Here is a 13,484-nt window from a genome sequence, read left to right as displayed (position 1 = left end):
CTATAGCACCAGGAGTGAACTTGATCAAGCTCCACACATCCAGCAGGGCATTGCTCATCCCCCCAAAGAGGGAGGGGGAGGCTGAGGTTTTGCTTTACACACCCATTCCTGCTTCCCCCCCACACACACACATGGGAAGAAGTAGGGGACTGGAGGTAAGCAGTTCTAGTTCCACAGTCTACTTGCCGAGTGTACAGAAGCCTACTGTTGAGTTGATAGCACCCCCTGCAGTCACAGGGGTTTCCATATAGTCTTTTTACAAGTTCATCTGGGTGTATGGCTAATCGAGTCCTCTCTCAGCAAGTGCCAGGAGGAGCATTGTCAGAGTCAGTGAGTGCAGCAGGGCTGGAGTGTGCCCACTGGACCCAAATCTTGAGGGGATTCTCAGTGCGCTCCACTTTACACTCATCATGGTTGAGATCAGCAGGGGCAGGTTTTAGATGGGAGGCATGAACCCAGAAAGCAATGCCGTCCACCCTAACAGCAGTCGGGGTGGTTAGAAGGATGACATAAGGCCCTTTCCACCTAGGCTCTAGTGTCTGCGAGCGGTGCTACCTCAGCAGGACCTGGTCTCCCAGCTTGAAGTGGTGAAGCACCATCAGTTCTCCAGGTTCACATGCCTGTCTGAGTCTATGAGTCCCTTCCAGACTTGGCTTTGTAGGGCAGCGATGGTGACCAGCCAAGCTGCTAGGGGAGTGGAAGGGGAAGAGTTTCTGGGGACATCAGGTTTTTGCCGCCTCTGGATCCCTGGTTTTGCCAGCCTGGCAGCCCCACTATACCCCCTCACGAAAGGGGATGTCAAGTTTGAATGGACCCATGTATGCCAGAAGGCGTTTGACTCTATGAAAACAGCCCTGCTCACAGCCCCAGCCCTGGCCCTCCCTGATGCTATCAAGCCCTTTACCTTATACCTAGAAGAGAAAGGGGGGGTGGCACAGGGAGTGCTGACTCAGACGCTGGGTCACTGGAAAAGGCCAGTTGCCTACCTATCAAAGAATCTAGACTCAGTGGCCAGCGGGTGGCCTAAATGTTTGAGGGCAATAGCCGCAGCTGCACTGCTGGTAAAGGATGCGGATAAAATTTCCTTGGGACAAAAGTTAACTATAATAGCCCCTCACGCTGGCAAGTGGTAGGCACTGGGATTTGTGCCATGACCTTCTTCCGGGCCTCCATCAGCCATCACTTTCACTCTCATAGCGTGTACCTCAGAAACATCACCTCTCTCTGGCACAGCTGTGCCTTCTTGGCTGATGCTCTATACCCTAGCCGGGCAAGTTCCTTTAGCAGGTTATGGGTGGCCTGCTTGCAATCCTCTTCATTGTTTCCTGCAATTAAAAGATCGTCCACCCCATATGGTCCCCTGTGCCTGCCAGGAGCTATTTCTGAGTAGAATGCCAGGAGTAACCCCTGAGCACTGCCGGGTGTGGCCCAAAAACCAAAAAAAAAAGATCGTCCACATACTGCAGCAAGGTAACCTGGGGTGCTGGCTGCGGAAGAGACTTAAGTCTTGGTGCAGGGCCTCATCAAAGATGGTAGGGGAGTTCTTAAACCCCTGGGGAAGTCTGGTCCAGGTTAGTTGGCCTGAAATCCCTGCCTCAGGATCACTTCACTCAAAAGCAATAAAGATTGACTGGCCGGATGTAGGGACAGGCAGAAGAAAGCATCCTTTAAGTCCAGTACAGAGTACCATATTCTTTCAAGCTTAAGGTGCTAAGGAGATTGTATGGGTTAGGCACAGTGGAATGGATATCTTCCACTTGGCTGTTAACCACCCTTAGGTCCTGCACTGGCCAATAGTCCCCCGTCCCAGGCTTTTTGACCTGGAGTAGTGGAGTATTCCAGGCTGACTGACACTGTACTAGGACCCCCTGTTGGAGAAGTTTCTGAATATGAGGAGTTATACCTTTCTTCGCTTCCTGACTCATGGGGTACTGTCTGACTCGCACAGGTACAGCAGTAGCTTTCAGCTCTACCTACTACTGGAGCCTGCAAGGTAGACAACCCCAGTCCCACATTTTCGGAACTAGTCTCAACCAAAAATCAGTGTCTTGGTTTTCATGTGGCAAGGGATCACTTGTGAGCAGTCTATATTAATCCTTGGCCCTAATGGTCAGAACAGAGGTGGTAAGTGGTTGGACATTGGGATTAAGAAAAGCAATTTCTGGACCAGTTTCTTCAAAAGTTATTTGGTCTCTAAGTTTGGTTAGCAAATCTCGTCCCATTAGAGGTGAGGGACAGTTCGGTATGACCAGGAAAGAATGCCTGATTTCTCCTTTCCCCAAGTCCATAGCCTGGAAGTAGTCCAAGAATGGTAGCTACTTCCATTTTCCCCTTGTACTAAGGATTATTTACTAGAGAGGGGTCCCAAGGGCTTCTTTAGGAACGAGAATACTGCCCCTGTGTCAAGTTCAAAGTCTATGGGAGTCCCCTCCACCTTAAATTTAGCCCTGAGCTCCCGGAGGGGGTTGGAGCTCCGACCCCGCTATTCAGATTCAAGGGCCAGGGTCCTTGAAGGTCAGGGGGATCACGGGGGTTGGGTGCATTCCTGAGCCCAGTGTCCTCTCTGGTGGCAGTGTGCACATTGATCCTTGTCCAGGGGTCAGCGTCTTCGGGGGCCCAGGTCCCTACCTTTCTGACCTGCGCTAGATCTGTCTACCGCTACTGCCAAGACCCTTGCCAGCTCCTTATTCCTTCTTCTGTCCTTTTGTTCTTCTCTCCTCTCTTCTCTCTCTTTTTCCTCTGCTTCCTTTCTTTCCCTGTCTCTCTTCTCCTGACACTCTCTTCTCTCCTTTTCTAGTCACTCCTCTCTTTCCTCCTTTGTTTCTCTCTTACTGAACACTTTCTCAGCCTCCTTCACTAGGTCCTGTAATGTCTTTCCCTGGATATCCTCTAGCCTCTGAAGTTTCTTTCTAATATCTGCTGTTGACTGCCCTACAAAAGCCATAATGACCAAAGCCTGATGAGTTTCGGGGGTTGGATCGAAAGGGGTATACCTCCTATAGGCTTCCATCAACCTTTCTAGGAAAAACTCAGGAAGCTCGTCAGGTCCCTGTATCACCTCTTTTACCTTGGCCAGATTGGTAGGCTTTCTAGCCACTTCCTGGAGACCTCTCAATAGAGTCTGACAATAGGTGGACACACTCCCCCTAACTTTGTATGTGTTGGGGTCCCAATCTGGTCTTTGCAAGGGGAAAGTATCATCAATAACATCAGATCTGGTCATCACCAAGCCGTCTAATCCTATCACATTTCTCCGGGCTGCTGCCAATATGCAGTCCTGTTCTTCAGTAGTGAACAGGGTAAGAAGCAACTGCTGGCAGTCGTCCCAAGTAGGTTGGTGGGTGTTCATCAAAGAATCTAAAGATTAATTAACCTAGTGGGGTCTTCAGAAAAAGAGGGATGGTTACGCTTCCAATTATATAGGCCAGAAGAGGAGAAGGGCCAATACTGGAGGGTAGGCATCTCCCCCCTCATCATCCATCATAGGCCCTACTGGCCACAGCGGCATGATTGGCAAAGCTCCAGATGCCAGATCTCTTTGTTTGCTGTGGTCCCCATGGCTGGCCCTGTTCGGTTCTCATCTGGCATGGACTCAGGGGGTGATGGAGGCAGGGGGTTACTCCTCCCCCCTCTCCCTGAGGCTTGGGGGAAGGCAAGGAGGAGGTGGAGGATTCTGATAGGGAACAGGGTTCTGCTGCTTCATCTATGGGAGCGGAGGGGGTACGAGCAGACAGGCAGTAAGGAGGTCAAAGAAAAGCAGGTCTGTGGTGTCAGGGTAAATAGGCTTTAATTCTGACATCCCCTCCGCCTTCATGGGTAGGATCGTAGGCTCCAAGGGTGGCTGTAAGGAAGAAGGTTTAGGAGGGGGCAGGAACGGCTGCACCCAGTCAGGGGGGCTGATACAAAGGTCTTACCACATGAAATATAGGGTTCTTGATCAGGATGTCCATGTGACTCTGGTCAATAAATTATGTCCTTCACTCTGTGAACTAGGGAAACATGGAAAGACCCTTTCTGCGTCCATCCAACCTGAAATGTAGGCCACTCAGCAGCACAACAGGTCTGCCACTTGCCCTTTTTGATGACCAAGGAACGATTTTGTGCGCAAGTCCTTACTTCTTTCTGACCAGTGGTCCAGAGTAAATGACAAAGTGGTGGTTTGCTGCTGACCCATAATGGGAGAGATAGAAAATCAAAGGAATAGATGAGGGAAAAACGGGAGGGAATAAAAGAAATGAAGAAATAAGAGTTCAAGGAAATAAAGCCAACACACACCTACACACTTACACAAAAGTAAAAACAAAGATCTCAAAACAAAGATCTTCAATTAAAAGAAATATGGTTCACTACGACAGCCCATGAGCATCTTTCCGCTGCAGCAAAATCAAACTCCTGGGGCGCCTCCAGGGTCGAGACCTATAGTTTTTGAACCTGTCAGTTCACTACCACCTGGACTCTACGTCGAGTGGGGACTCTCACATCCTCAGTCACACTACCATTCCCTTGTTTCTATTTCCAACCCACATCAAATCACGACCAACGACACAAGACACACTGCTATTTCCAACACACATCAAATCATGACCAACAACACACTGCTTAGAACCCACTGAGTCGTCAGTTCACCACTCCATTCCAGGCATATCAAGGACTCCTGGCTGGCTCACCAAAAATGTAAGGCTCAGTAGTCCAGATGCTGCTCCGACGCAGAGAAATGAAGAGACAGTCACTCAGGCAAAAGCTCAAGTGAGTTTTTTTTTCTGGCCGGCCAGGGTCCAGTGCCCTTTCAGAATCGAACAAAGGCAAAAGGACCATGTGGCTTTCTTTGTTCATCCTTATATACCATAAGAAAGGGAGAGGGAGAGAGGCGGTAGGGATGATTCCCTTATAAGGGCATAACATCGGCTAAGACATTCTAAGGTAGTACAAGTTCCTTATAAGGACATAACACCCGCTGAGGTAATATAAGTTATCACATGAGCTTAGGGTTAGTATAAACTTCCTTTTTAGGACAAAAAGGGTTAGATACAAAAAGCAGGTGTAAGCATAGAAAATTACAGAATTCTGGTTACAAAACCTGACCTTTAAGTTCCATGAGCTACAGCAGTGTTGGCTGGTGTAACTAGTTGTTGACTTTCCTTTTCAGTTGGCACTGCCTATATTTACAAAATCAAACAGGTCTTTGGGAAACTTGTTATCATGAGTATCTGATTCTATTCAAAGTGTCATGGCAGTACATACCTAAATGACTGCTGCAGAGCTCATAATAGAACAAGTGTCTCAGTAAGCTGGGCCTTAGTTCTTTCTAGTAGTGACAGAGCTTACACTCTGATGAGTGCAATTGACTAAGTGCAGAGATAAGTTGGAGTCAAATTGATCAGAGAAAACTCCACTTTTAACACATTGTACAATGATAGGTCCACAGCTTCCATTCTGCAATTAGTGCTAAGGCTTGTCAGCTAGCACTCTGATGTGAGTTGGCAGGAAGCTGGCCTTTTTGTCTGCTAGATCAAGTTGATTTGATCATTTTATCCAGCTCTTTTCTATTACAAGGGGTAGGTGGAACTTTTCTTGGAATTTCTTCTCTGGATGTTATAGTTTATGAGAAGTTAAATTGTTATCTGTTCCTGTTTCTATCTACCAGAATATGAGGAGTCACCAATGAGTCTAAAACCTTTCTATGCCCTAATCATTCATTGGCCTTTGGTTAATATCTAATGTAGTTCCTGTTTATGTCCTGTATTTTCTTATCACGATTTTCCATGCTATAAATATAAGATCCTTGGTTTAGGGTTGGGGTGCAACCTTTCCAGCTATGGAAAAGTTCCACACCTTAGAGACCTTTCAGTGATCAGAGTTTGATGTACCATAATGCTAATTCTTTCTTTGGTGATTTGTGTTTCTTTCTACAGTCCTGGGAGCTATTCTTTCAAATCATTGTGTGGGCTCTTTATTTGTATATAGTTCAGCATGATGTATAGGCAGTTTCCTATGGGTTTTTGTATAAATTTTCTTCAAATTATAGAGTAAGTAAACACAGGGTTTTTTTGTCTGGCCATCTTGGCTCTGCCCTGAAATTTAAACATTCTAAACCTACTGCTTTGGGGTTATAGCAAAATTAAAATTTAATAAGCAAAGTTAGTTTAAAGCATAAAATTATATATACAGTTTCATTCTTTATGTCATATATAATATAAATACCTACATACCTATATATATTTATATCTAATATTCACATATAGATAGATAACATCTAAACGTTAGCATTGCAATGCATTTACCAGTTAAAGATACTAATACAATATCCTGATTCCTTATTCCTAAACAAATTTATTCTAAGGATAAATAGTGTAAAAAATGCATTCTTCACCAAGCACTGCATGCTTATACCTAACATCTTGCCCTCAAATAAATGGCCTAGATATACAGCTAACCTCCAAAAGGATGTGATGCTGCTCACTCTTCTCAGGTAGACTGATCTAGGTTGACAACTCTAGGGACTTCTCAGAATGGAGGTCAAGCAAATTCCCCTTTTTCCTGAAGGACAGCAACCTACAGTCACATCCAACACTCTCCAACATAGAAACATCCTGGATCCACAACAACCTTAACAACTTGCCAAGCCACCAAAATGTTCCAGCTCTATAGCTTCTGGATTATGGACCAATGGCACCTTCAAATTTCATAGCTTTATAAATCCAGTAGGGTCACAGAAAGTCTGATTGGAAAATTGCATAGAGGAGCACCAAGTTTAATGAGCCTATAAAACAACATCTAAGGTACAAATAACACTAAGCAGCTCGATAAATTACTTTAGTAACACCATTGGGAGATATAATATAACAATTCTTACAAGTTGAATCTTATATAAATTTTGATAATTTTATTTGCCTACAAAGGGGCAGGCTGGGACATTTGGTAGAAAGTTGAAGAACTTTGTGGAGAGAATGGCATACAGGAGGGAGGTAGGAATGATTTTTAAACACTAAATGTCTAAAACAACTGTATTATGAACAATTTAGTAACTCACAGTATTATTATAAAGAATTTAATGCAGTTTTTCTTGTTTGATTCTCTCATTTCATGTATTGTTCCATAGTGCTGTCATGAGTGATCTCTGAGTAAACCAGAACCAGAAATAAAACCTGGGCATTGTTGGGTGTGTTTGTGGTCCATAGGCAATGCTGGGAATTGAAATATGCTATACGAAAACAAGTGTCTTAACATTAGCAGTTTATCGCTAATACACACAATATTATATAGTTTTATAGATGTTGTAAGCATTGCCATTCCAAATCTATCATTAAATATGATGAGTTAAAGCATATGAGTAGTTACAATATTTCTAAATAATAAATATTTGATATGGAATGCCAGGATTCAAACCACCATCTGTTTAAATTAGCTGCATGCAAGGCAAACGCCTTACTACTGTGTTATCTCTCCAGCCCCTAAAAACTGTCTTCAAATAATTAAAAACATGTTTTCTATCTGTTTATTGCAAAAACCTAGAAACAGTAAGTGATGCCTAATATATTGAGCACAGAAATGCCAAGACTGTGGTCTCCAAATATTTTTCTCACTGAAACAAATTAGAGTTCATAGAAGAAATGACTATTACAGAAGCAAAACCAAAAAACTATACTATGGAAGAATAGTATCATTTTATGACATGAAACAAAAACACATAACCATCAAAAGAATTCGGAAGCCAGATGCAAGAAGGATGTGTCCATCAATCAAAGATGGGACAATATGAACACTGATCAGAATAATAATAGCATGTTGCTCAAAATAAATAACATATGTTTTCAAAAAATAAACTCATTCATAATCTGTATAGCATTTTTGGAATCAGTCTGAAAACTAATAAAGTGGATAGTCAAACATTTTTATAGTCTTTCTTGTATAAGCTATCCTATGAAAAACCAGAACTGATAAAGCTCATATTTATTAAATTCTTCAAGGAAAACATGAAAATATAATGGTAGAATTAAAATATCACCATTACGATTTTGTGGCCCAAAATTAATATACATAAATAATGATAATTAATAAATGTTGATATCACTAAAATAAATAACTGCTGGTTACCATTGGTGAATTTTGAACCTACTTACATAGTAGTGTAGCCATGCACTCTACCACTGAACTGACCACTGAACTTGACCCTGAACTATTTTTGAGTAAATTCATACCAGAGATTTGCCTTAATATAATCTACTGGTAAAACATGTAAATAAAGATATAAATGAAACAAAGGTGCCAATAAGCTGCTAACTCTTTTGTAATTGGGAGTTTATTATACTATTTTCTTCCTTGTGTATTTTTTATAATAAAAATATTTTTAAATAGTTTTATGAGGTTCTGGTTTGGTCTTCAGTACCCAATATGATTCACTGAGCATAGAGACAGAAATAAACCCTGAGCACAAAAAGAGTTTTGTTGATCATTTCCCATGATAAATATTATCTTATTCAATTGTAAGGAATTTTCCGTCATGGGAGAAAGGGGAGAAAATCTAATCTTAGAGAACCTGGTTGGCCTATATGAATGAAATTATAGGCTGATCCATTTTAAAATTTATATTTATTAAGATACTATGATTTACAGATAGTTCATAATAGATTTGTTTCAGGCATATAATGTTATAATATTAGTCTCACCACCTGTGTGCCCTTCCCTCCACTTAAGTTTCTAGGTTTCCACTTCTAAGTTTGACCCTTAACAGAGATATAAAAAGTTTATTTCATATTGTTTGTTCAATTGTATTCCTCATCTTAAAACATTATTTGGTGGGGAGCATAGAAATAAGTAATTTTCGACTGGAGAGATAGCTGGTCTTGAATACATCCAACTTAAGTTCTATCCCCACAGTCACATATGGTCCCTTTTAACCCCTAAGTGCAGATGCAGAAGTAATTCATAAAAACACCAAGCAAAAAAGAAAAAAATCAATAAAAATGTGTGAGCTGGGGCCAGAGATATAGCATGTAGGTAGGGCATTTGCCTTGCATGCAGAAGGATGGTGGTTTGAATCCTGGCATCCCATATAGTCCTCCAAGTCTGCCAGGAGAGATTTCTGAGCGTAGAGCCAAGAGCAACCCCTGAGCGCTGCCGGGTATGACCCAAAAATCAAAAACAAAAAAGTGTGAGCTAATAATATTGGTTATTATGAAAGAAATGTTATCCTAAAAGTGTGACCCAAAAATAAAAAAAAATTTAAAAAGTGTGAGCTAATAATATTGGTTATAATGAAAGAAGTGTTATCCTAAACCATCATTTCTTCCCAAATTAAGAATAATGTAAAAAGATAGAGACAGCTTTTGGAACTCAAATTATATTGATTTTCTTAGTTGTGAAAATGAAATAGAATAAAAATAGAAATCAAGTATTTATCTTAGTTTTTGTTTCTGTTTTTTGTTTTTTTTGTTTTGTTTTGGTTTGGTTTGGTTATTTGGGCTACACCCGGCAGTGCTCAGGGGTTACTCCTGGCTCTACACTCAGAAATCGTTGCTGGCAGGCTCGGGGGACCATACGGGATGCTGGGATTCGAACCACTGTCCTTCTGCATACAAGGCAAATGCCCTACTTCCATGCTATCTCTCCAGCCCTTATCTTAGCTTTTTAATATTTTTTATTAAGAAATGGGTTTTGCTTGAACATAGTCAAAGCAGGTTTATCTCCTAGCAGTAAAATTTATATGGATTTGTTTTTTTTCCTAATATAAATGTAATGAAAATCAAGTGGACATTTACATTTGAAGTGTAAATAGATGTTGCTTCTGACTAAATTTCTTATTTTCTTTTTTTCTCTCTCTCTGTGTGTGTGTGTGTGTGTGTGTGTGTGTGTGTGTGTGTGTGTGTGTTGTGTGGTTTTTTGGGCCACAACTGCTGACTCTTAGGGCTTACTCCTGGCTATGCGCTCAGAAGTCGCTCCTGGCTTGGGGGACCATATGGGATGCTGGAAGATCGAACTGCAGTCAGTCCTAGGTTAGCGCTTGCAAGGCAGACTTCTTACCACTAGCACTACCTCTTCAGCCCCACCTGACTATATTTCTTAGAAGACTTAATATCACCAAGTTTCTGGGTAATCACAAGGTATATGGCTCACATAAAGCCACAAAAGTACTTCTTTATTCACTTCCCTTCAAACCAATATCTAATCCTATGCCCGTCACGGAACCATCCATATCTATATGCATAAATATATGCAGTTCATTTAGCATTACAAAATCTTAGACATGGAGTTAAAAAAGACTTTGAATCCCTGATGATGCATGAGAAAATTTCAGAATTCAAATTATATAGTGCTGAGGTAATTGGTAATTTCCAAGTACACAGTCTCATTCTTCAATATACTTGGCAGAGGTTTAAAGCCTTAAATACTTTTCTTGGAAAGAGGCACTTGGAAAGCATGCCTAGGAGGCAGTTGGCCCCTCCTTTGATCTTTCCCAGGGTCATTGCCTTTGTCACTTGCTAGGCTTACCTAGGACCTCCCAGAACTTCCCTAAATTGTACTTCTACAGAGTCAGACTTCTTTCCATACTGGCCTGAGTTCCTCATGATTATTTACTTTTTCCCTATCTCCTTTATATGCTTCAAGGGTTTAAATAACATCATAAAATCCCATTGGATTTTCTCTTTATGATACGCATGGAGGATACTAGAGACCCTTCCTTCCGCCTTTATGCTTAGGAAACTGGGAGTGCCAGCGAGACCAGACATTTCTGGGTAAACTCATAGCCAGTACTGTTTTGTGTGGCACTGATAGTCTATCTTTTGACTCCAAATGGAATATATTGGTGATGCAACTTACTTAGTATCCTGTGAAATTAAGTTGAGCTTGAGAACTCACTGAAAATGCCTTGCTTGCTTTTCTTTTCTTTTTTTAGCACAGCTCCTTTCACTTCTTCAGGAGCGTCTCCTAGGGCAATCCCTTACTAAATCAGAAATATTTATATGTGAATTCTCATCTCAACATCCGATTCTGGAAGATTCAGCATACTTATCAAAATATCAGACTTATAAAAATATTATCTATATATCATCATCAGTCATCTATATTGCAAACATATCATTGTAGCAAAATGCACAACTTTTATTTGACTTTGTGACCATTCAAAAAACAATTTTACGCAAATTTGTGAAGCGTTCCATATTTTAAAAAAATTTTACAATGACAATCATTAGAAATTGAGGTAAATTTTTGATACACAGAGAACTAAAATTATAAATTATGTGCCAAAATCTATAATCATAAAAGGAACATATATAAGCAAATTGAATACTAAAGAGATGATACAATAATTAAATATTAAATACATATATTCCTTAATTACACACAGTAACATATTAATGGTGTATATTTGACCTCTGGCTAAGCTGGCTATCGTTTTACATAGTTTCTCAGTTTTGATTAGCACAATTCTAAGGGAAGCCTCTAGTTATAAGGTGTCGTATATGAATGTATTTGCTTTCATTTTTAGAGATTTGTTTTCTTTTATTTATTTTATTTTTTAAATAAAATTTGAATTGAATCTCTGTGAAACACACAGATACAAAGTTGAACAACTTTGATTTTGAAAACTTTGATTGAGTTTTGGTCATACAGTGTACAATACCTTTCACCAGTGCAGCACATTCCCAACACCAGTGTCTTCAGTTTCCTTCCCACCCATTCCTTTTTTTTCTCTCCCCTGCCTGCCTCTGTTTTGTTTTTTTGTTTTTTTTTCCTCCGTTTCTTTTTCTATTGTTAAAGCTGACCAAAACTGGCCTGGACCCGGGTTGGGGTCCGGGGTTGGAGATACCCGAACCTGGAGAGGAGTTTCAGGTATTGGGGATGCCCATGGTCCGAGGAAAGCCCACGGCCCAATTGAGGAGACACAGACCACAGACCTTAGAGCAGGGGTCTCAAACTCAATTTACCTGGTGGCTGCAGGAGGCAAAGTCGGGGTGAGACACGGCCGCGGGCCACAAAATGTTGTACGGAGGGCCGCAAACGGCCCACAGGCCACGAGTTTGAGACCCCTGCCTTAGAGTATGCAATTACACGTAGGTTTATTCCCTTTCCAGGATCCTGGGGTGTCACCACAAGCCGGGAATTCGGTCTACAGTGATGCCCCAAGAATTTAAATCTACCTCTCTTTCTCTCTCTCTCTTCCTTTTTTTTTCCTTTTAGACATTGTGGTTTGTAAAATTGTACCATGATCTCCTTTCTACACCCAGTTCTTGTCCAAAGTGATCACTTCCAAGTATCCTTGTCATAGTGGTTCCTTCTCTGCCTAACCTTCACTCCCTGCTATTTGTGGTAAGTTTCCTACAAGGGTCACAGAATCATTTCAGATTTCTTATACTTCTAATGCAAACTCGTCTCCATCCAGTAAAAAAAAAATAAAAATAGAGAAATTTAAGAAGCTAAGAAAAAAAACACTTATATGAGAATAGGGTTGCATTCATATCAGCATTATTTAAAAAAAAAGTATATGAATTTTAATCACTTGTGGGAAAGCATCTACAATTATTTTCCCTTAAACTTTTTTCAAATAAATTAAATATTTGACATTGCTATATAAATACTCAAAAAGCACTGACACATTTATAATAGCAAAATGTCTCCAAACTTAGCTCCCACTGACTTTTTCATTTAGTAATAAATGTCAGCATTTCAGAATTTCTTTTCTTCCATTGTTGTTTTTTTTCCCAAGAACAAAACCATAGCAAGAATGAATCTAGTGTTTGGTTGGTAAAGTAGCTTAGTGATAAAAAAAAAATATATGCCTTGCATTTGAGAAGCCTGAAGTTTGATCCCTGACTCCACACACACACACACACACACACACACACACACACACACACACACACACACACACTTTGTTTTACTGCTCGAACACTTTAGAACAAAAGTTTGAGGTTGTGCAAGAAGGAAACTCTTTTGTATCATGAATAAAATTTGACCTTTATAATTTTAGCTTTATGAAAAAGAGAAACTTCTTTTTAGTATACATGTACTGAACAAAAATAAATAATTCAAAACTGATATTAATAAGTATGATTCTAATAAGGTGGTTAAAGGGAGCACAAACATTTTAATAGCACATGTAATCAATGATGTCTTGCATGAATTCAAAGCAAAAAAAGTCAGTGTGAATAAAGTTTAGATTGCAAAAAAAAAAATCAAAATGTAATGTCTTCTGTAAGTCTCCTGGCTGCGTAAGTCTGAAACAATGAAAAACGGTTTCAAAGTTACTTTACAAAACCCATAGGACTTGTATCTTATAAGCAATGAAGTCTTGGAAAGAATCATCAAAGTGGAAAGAATCATCATAGTTTGCCTAAAATATAAACATTAAAATATTATTCTAGCTGTATTCATGATTACCACAGCTAAACCAAATTCATAAAGCAGTTAAAATTTTAATTACAAATTAAAACATAGGGGCCAGAGAGATAGCACAGGGTAGGGCGATTGCCTTAGATGCAGAA

This window comes from Suncus etruscus, chromosome 5 (assembly GCF_024139225.1).
Source record: "Suncus etruscus isolate mSunEtr1 chromosome 5, mSunEtr1.pri.cur, whole genome shotgun sequence".
Lineage (NCBI taxonomy): Eukaryota > Metazoa > Chordata > Mammalia > Eulipotyphla > Soricidae > Suncus > Suncus etruscus.
Note: the sequence above shows the minus strand (reverse complement) of the source record.